Source organism: Lineus longissimus, chromosome 17 (genome assembly GCF_910592395.1).
Source record: "Lineus longissimus chromosome 17, tnLinLong1.2, whole genome shotgun sequence".
Lineage (NCBI taxonomy): Eukaryota > Metazoa > Nemertea > Pilidiophora > Heteronemertea > Lineidae > Lineus > Lineus longissimus.
The window spans coordinates 7,197,649-7,204,890 of record NC_088324.1 but is presented as its reverse complement, the minus strand read 5'-3'; positions in this window follow the sequence as shown (position 1 = coordinate 7,204,890).

Sequence of the window (7,242 nt, the reverse complement as noted above, 5' to 3'; positions counted from 1 at the left end):
TTTTAAAATCCAATTCCTATTAGCAGCGCTGTGGTCATGGGAAGTGAGGTCTCTGTGATCGAAAAACGGGTTCACCATATGCTGCATCACAGTACTACCGTATACATATAGTGTACACTGCATACGGCAGTATCAGGTCAAATTTGGGTGAGGTGCACCGTAAACTGATCGGCGCGCGATGTACAGAAAATGACACGTATTTCTTCCGTGGTATGGGCGGAGGCTACGGAGGCATTATGCATAATCATTGCATCTCATATTTTGACCAATACATTAGCATTGTGTAATGCTTGCTCACAGAAAAAAAACACGCATCCGCCTCGAGGCATAATCAAAATGCTATCATATCCTTTGGGCAACTATCGATAGCGGATGACTACAATTTATGGCTTGAGCGAAACAGTTCAGTTGTCTCTACATCGCTGCCCATTCATTTGGATGAATCTACGTTGCCGCGGGAAGAACAGCATGACAAATGAACGAGGCCTCGCTTGAATCATGGTACTTATGAATTCTAGATCATATGTAGGCTATACCGGTGCAAAAGATGTAAAGCGTATCGTGAATCGTGAAACGTGAAAAGTTACTGAAAAAACGAGAATGCAGCCTTACGTCTGGAATACTTGAGTGGGCAAAATGATAGCCAAGATACTTCTTACATCCAATTTCAAAACACTGATGCTAAGCAATTCATACGGATAATCGGAGCAGTCAATTAGTCGTAGCATCTTCTTCATGGTAGAATTATATTAGCTCAAGAATAAACATGCTGGACGCATTAACCTTAGTTTTTGATAACCGTTTTATTGACACTCCCTTTATAACTGAAATAGTCCGGAGGCCTTCACACTAGACCCGATAAGGAACCAGTTCTACACGTGGTATCCCCCTATTATTAAGTTATGGACGTTGTTTTACATCAAGTGTGACTGCATGGTCTAAACGTTTTCCAGAACTATGTATTTTGTTCATCGCAGGCAGAGAAATCGCATACGCTTCTTTATTTTCCCGGGCATGATTGTTATTCTATGGCGAAGACGTTTGAAGGACGACATCGACACGTCCAAGCAATACAAACCCTCGGAATAGATGAGTTTTGTGAATGAGGATCGATTCAACACAAGGTCAAGGTCAAATGATGGCGAATGAGAGCTGGTTAGGTGATAACGTAACTAATGCTAATGGCAACCTGGCGCCCAGGTTGGTATGTGATGTGGGCAGACTCTCAATGGAACTGCCTTTGATTATACTAGTGGTAATTAAGGAGAATCTGTTTAATTGCTCATTGTATGCACTCCTCCCGTTGTGTTACATCGGAAACACTTTGGCTTTACTAGGTTCTCTCCCAAAGGCTAGGAAAAGCTCAGCGTACCTTTACATGACGGTACTCGCCTGCAGTGAAACGATATATATGACCAGGATATTCGCTGATCATTTTCTTGCACTTACAAGTGATGTATTTTGTCAGCTCAATATGTACACAAGTGGCATACAAGACTATTTCCAGATATACATTGTATTGTTGTTAACCATTGAACGAGCAGTTGCTGTCACGATCCCTATTAAAGCCGCTATTTTCTTTTCAGTCAAGAAGGCCGTGGTGGCACTTTGCCTCACACTAGTATCAGTTTCTGTGCTGCCAATTGACAGACTCATCTTCATGGTAAATGATGCTGGCATGTGTTACTATTGGGTAGATCATATAGATTGGCAGCTTATATTACATATCATTTACGTTAAAGAGAATCTATTCATTGTATATCTGCCATTGTTCGTGCTAATATTATGTAACACGAGAATCGTCATCAGCATGGCGAAGTCAGTGAAGTCACTGCAGCAAATCAGGGGAACACGAGAGCAACGCGACTCTCAGATCGCCAAAGATCATCAGGTCAGTAAAATCTGTGTTTTGGTTTCGATAATGTTCTTTGTTCTCAAGGCTCCGCTCGGTATCTTCATCAGTTTTAAGGATGCGACACTTGTATTGCCTGGCTGGGAATATCTAATGACATGCGAGCATGCCCTGATAATTGGGATATTAAACGATTTTTTTTTGATCTTGATCTTCTCAAATGCCTGTCTGAATGGTTACCTCTACTGTCTCAGTAGCGCATCATTTCGGGCAGACGTTAAACTGTTCTTTTTTAAAGTTTGCAGATGCATTGTCAAAACGTAAAGTAAATCGTAGATGTTACTGCATCAGTTTGTTTGCTTGATGCCATGGTCTTCTTTGCAGTAAGATAATGTTTCTCATATCTAAACGAGTGCAGAAACGTGTCGGTGTCCTTTCCTTAAAAGAATGCCCAAATAGAGGTGACAGAGTGTTCATAGATAATGTGGTAACATACCCTTTAAACCGTCAAACCATTGCTTATGAAGGAGGTTTCTATCGATCAATGACCGTTGAATGAGATGTCGATCAAACCATGGCTGATTAATGACGTTCCCATCAAAACCATGACCGGTGAATGAGGTCACAATCAAACTATAGCTTATGTCGTATCTCAACACGTAACAATGCCAAGGGAAAGAGGCTGCCATCAAACCTTAGCATATGAACGAGTTTTCCATCGAACCATGGTTAAGTTTTTAAAGTTAAAGTTAAAGGTCAGGGTTTATAGTCTGATATCAACTACGATATGGGTTATCATCCGACTTTACACTTTAATCCCGATATGACCTGAAACCATTCAGTTGACCGCAGATGAGCTGCTCCACCAGCGTCACATGTTCAATTTGACTAACACGAACGTGAAAAGGTTTGAGAAAGTGACACAAGTAGGTGTAATGCTTTGACCGTTCCCTTGATCAATGTTCCCGTACAATTGTTGCCATATTATTCAACTGGTTGGTTTTGTCTTGATGATGTACCCATGTCATCTGCACTAACATGATCCAATGCTGCTTTGTCTGTCATAACAAGCAAAAGAAACAGTTGGCACAAACAGCTGGATGATCTCAGTGAAGTTTCCCTCGCTGCACTTTTGGCTGGGACTTCTGGCGAAGAACACAATATTCAATGTGCTCGACATCGTCTGGGTCGATAAAATTACACTTCTGAAAAAACAAGATATTGTATTGAAAAATACTTGAGACAAATTATTCTCATTTTATCACCGAGCAACTATTTGAACAGATCCCCGTGGGTCTTGATAAGAATAAATGGGCAACCACTTATTACTTAAAACATCTGTGTGTTGGATAAATACATTTTTCATTGTTTTTTCCAGCCAGATGAAGTGATTTATCCCAACAGCAGCTATTTGAAATTATAATGACATGAATAAATTTCGATAATGACGACCAATAATGTCGACTTCATTGCGTCAAACATTTGTAATTGTTGGATCATGTTATTTTCAATCACTTGATTTGAAAATTTCTATCCAGATCAAGAAAATAAATACCGAGTACGTGATCGGATAGTAAAGGTCCAGTTATCGTGGTTCGACCGTCAGCTTTTAGTGGGATCATCAGGCCACGTCGGCTTGTCAATCAATTCGGCATTGTTTCTGGCCAATTTATCGTGTAATGCTGGGGTTTTTTTCGGTTCACGTTGTCACGGTTCACGACTTTCGATTTCATCTTCTGCTCTGGTGAACGGTTTACGCCAGGCCTTGTTCATTTGTCACGCTGCTCTCCTCAAGAAAGAGATTCATCTGAACTCGATTGTACAGTGATGTTGCGGCAACTACTACATCAATTTGCCCAAATTGTTCTTGTCGTCATCCGCCATCGATAAATGCCTTAAGGGTATCAGCTATTTGACGGTAGATGCCGCGAGGTGGATATAGAATTTTTGTTTCTTCTTCTGAACGCTTGCAGTACGCAATACATACTAATTAAGATGTGATGCAATGAGTATGTACAAATGTAGGTAAAATTCAGCTATACTATTAGTAATGATTGTCCTGTTCCTATGTCATAACTTTCATGTGTTCGTGGGAAGCAGATAGACCATATACGCCGGCAACCTTTTTGTTTGCACCGGGCAGATTTCTTTGCATACATTCTCCTAAAATGAATGTAACTCTGTTGGAAAACATGATGCATGGGCATATACTTTAAGGCTGCTGTTACATAGGAAAGAACGGTTCACTTTTCTTTTTCACTCCATACTCTTCATTCGTACTTTTTCATGAGTAAAGGAGGTTTATTTTTCACTTTAAGTTTTCATAATGGGATGAGATTTGATCGGTTTTGTGAAAGAACGAAACTTGCTGTTGACACCTGGGACATATCGGAATGAGGTACGTCAACAACAATTTGGAGAAAAACCAACGAAGACATCATTCGAGAGCAAAATTGAAATTTAATGTATTGCATAATATGGAATTCTACAGATTTGGAATGAATGTGCATGGGATTCCCCAGGACAAAAATCAGATAAAATTCCAAGAAATAAATAGATAATAAGGCACAAATACATCATGTAAGAAACAAATATTGTAATTTGAAAGTTCCAAAAGTATATATGGACGGAAGACATATGAATTTCAAACGTAAACAATTCTGATAAAATAAACATCATGCTTATTTACAAAATTAACTGATGAAGCATTATGTTTTTGTAATATTTTGTAATGTTTTTGGCGACCATTATAGTAGAACAACATTGAAATTTCGCCATAATCATTAAGAAAACTGAACAGATGAAACTATTTTTTCTTAAATTTCTTTTCTCCGAAAAAAAAAGAGATTTTTCGGTATTGATTGACTCGGAATATCCTCTGGCGACCATATAAGAAGTTAGATTTTCCCCCCTATACAACCAATTATTGATTAATGATATCAAGTCAGCTGTTTATAATGATCTCTCGATATGGATTTATAAAAATTCAGCGGGTCTCAGTCTCCGTAATGAATGAAGTTTGAAAACCTTCTCGTGTAAGCCAAGTCTTCATGTTAAGCATGAGGAGCGGGGTCCTTATTGAAACCCGCACAGACCTACGGGCCCCTGCCCAAATTGTGAATTTAGACCCATAAACAAGTAAAGGCCGGAGGGGGGCGAGCAGTGGCGGAATAGCAGTTTGGTGAAGGAAGGGGCGCAGCTTTACTCAGTGAGCACCATATGGGCGAAGGGAAATGGAAAAGTCGAAATATGTGTTTTATCTGGCCAGGCATCTGAGGGCTAAAATTATGAATAACATGATTCTTGTAGTAAGGCTCTCCGAAAAATCAGTGATTTCCGACAAAAGGGGGACCGAAGGGAGGGGGTCATGCACCAAACCCTAGGTTTCCCACTGCCTTGGACCATACGCACGTATCAGTACGAAGTACCGAAATTCTATTTCAAGCTTAATTTCGCCACACAAATAGATAGCTTATTGTGCTTCTGCATTAGACTGTAAATTTAAAAAAAGCTTTGTCCAAATATGAGTCGTTGATTGAAGTGACGAACCTCCGGCCTTCACAGAAGACGTGAGGATTCGAGAATAGCGGTACTGATTTGTATCCTCGTTTTCAGGGGGTAATAATGCACTATGCGATTAAAGAGCCTGCACGCAACACAATACATTGAAGCATATTTTAATCAACCCTGGGGACGAGGCGGGTCTGATAGTTCAAAAGATATTCAAAAGACATCGAAGCTATCATTGCATTTCAGTTGATACGATAGCACACTACCAAAATTTAAAGAAAAAATATGTCTCTACAAATGGTTGCCCATATTCAATCCAAGAGCATTGGCGTGCTGGCCAAAATATGTCGAAAAAATGCCCAAAAACTGTCAGCGAAAAACATTATACACTTCGGGACTTATTATCCAATATGGCCAACGCTTTCGCTGTTAATACTCCAAGTTTGTATATGGCTATCAGCAGCTTTCTCGAGATCCCCTATATTTTGATATACATGTGGACCTAAAATGGACGGGCTAAAGTTGTCAGATCGCTGAAGGTTAACACTGGAAGTCTTGATACCAAAAAAACATAACCGGACTTTAGTTAGCGGTCAGATTTTTTTTAAATGTTGACCCCCAGGTCACATTGTATTATCCATTACAGTGTTGAGCACAGCGGTACTAAGTATCGTTTTTTGTAGTGTTTATCGTAGCCTAATCTGCAGCTGCTGTGCTTCTTAAAAGTGAAGTGTCCCTGCGTGACTGGACAACTAAAATCATGAAATAAAATCGTCAAATACTTTGACCACTCAAACGTACAATTACACAATGATGCTGCATTAAAGTGCAAATGCGCAGAGTAGGTTATTGACAATAAACATTTAAGTCGTGAAATATATAAAACATTTAGGAAGTGACTACTTGGCAAGCCCGGCTTACCAAACAGCGACTTTTTCTTGTCCTGAATGGAGAGCCGAACTCATTAATATTAAAGTTAAGTCTCCAGCTCGCCAAACAGGTTAGATTTTTTACCTGTTTGGCAAGCCCGGCTGGCCGAACAGGGTGGCTTTTTAGTGCTGTTTGGCAAGTGGCTCTCCAAACAGGACAAAAAAAGATGCCTGTTCGCCGAGCGGCTTGCCAAATAGACCCGGCCTTTTAAAACAAAATTGAAAAAATATAAATACCGCGTCAACGCTATTTAGCAGGTTAATGCGCACCTTACAAAATGCCTAGCTTTGATGTACGTCAAATAGGCCTTTATGAAACAGACGCGCCTAAACCGGCTAAATAGTGCCGGTTAACATCTGTGGTTGTTTCCCATGTGTCAGTGTTTCCAAACAATAGGCAGCTAGTGAGACCACGACTTTTCAATAGGGGGGATACACAGAAAAACTTGTCAATCTATTTTTGAGCGTTCCCAAACAATGAGGGGAAACACTCAAAAACAGAAACACTCAAAAACATTACACCGGTACGGTATGTTACTGTGTACATGTATATATTGGGCGGAGAAATTTGTTCCGAACTTCTGCAGGCATTATACATGTAGTAAAGCAATGCTCTATATCAAAAATCTCAAACTCAATTTAACCGATTTTTTTCATTAGCATACATCGCTGCAAAAGCAGGTGCAAAATTTCAATTCAACATTGTTTGCAATATCAAAAAACCTTGAACTATATTTCGAACCGGTTCATTTAAAATCAACATACAATTGCTGTCAATATGGGGTGGTCCAGAAAAAACGCAATCGGATACTTCCACTACCAGGGGGTTAAAACCATTGAGATCATTGGACGGAGAATCTTTCTAGGAGAGGAATGATACCAAGATTGCCCGATTCGATACAACAGAAGCGTTCTGTTTTTCTGCATTGAACCTGGTCAAGGAACTCCAAT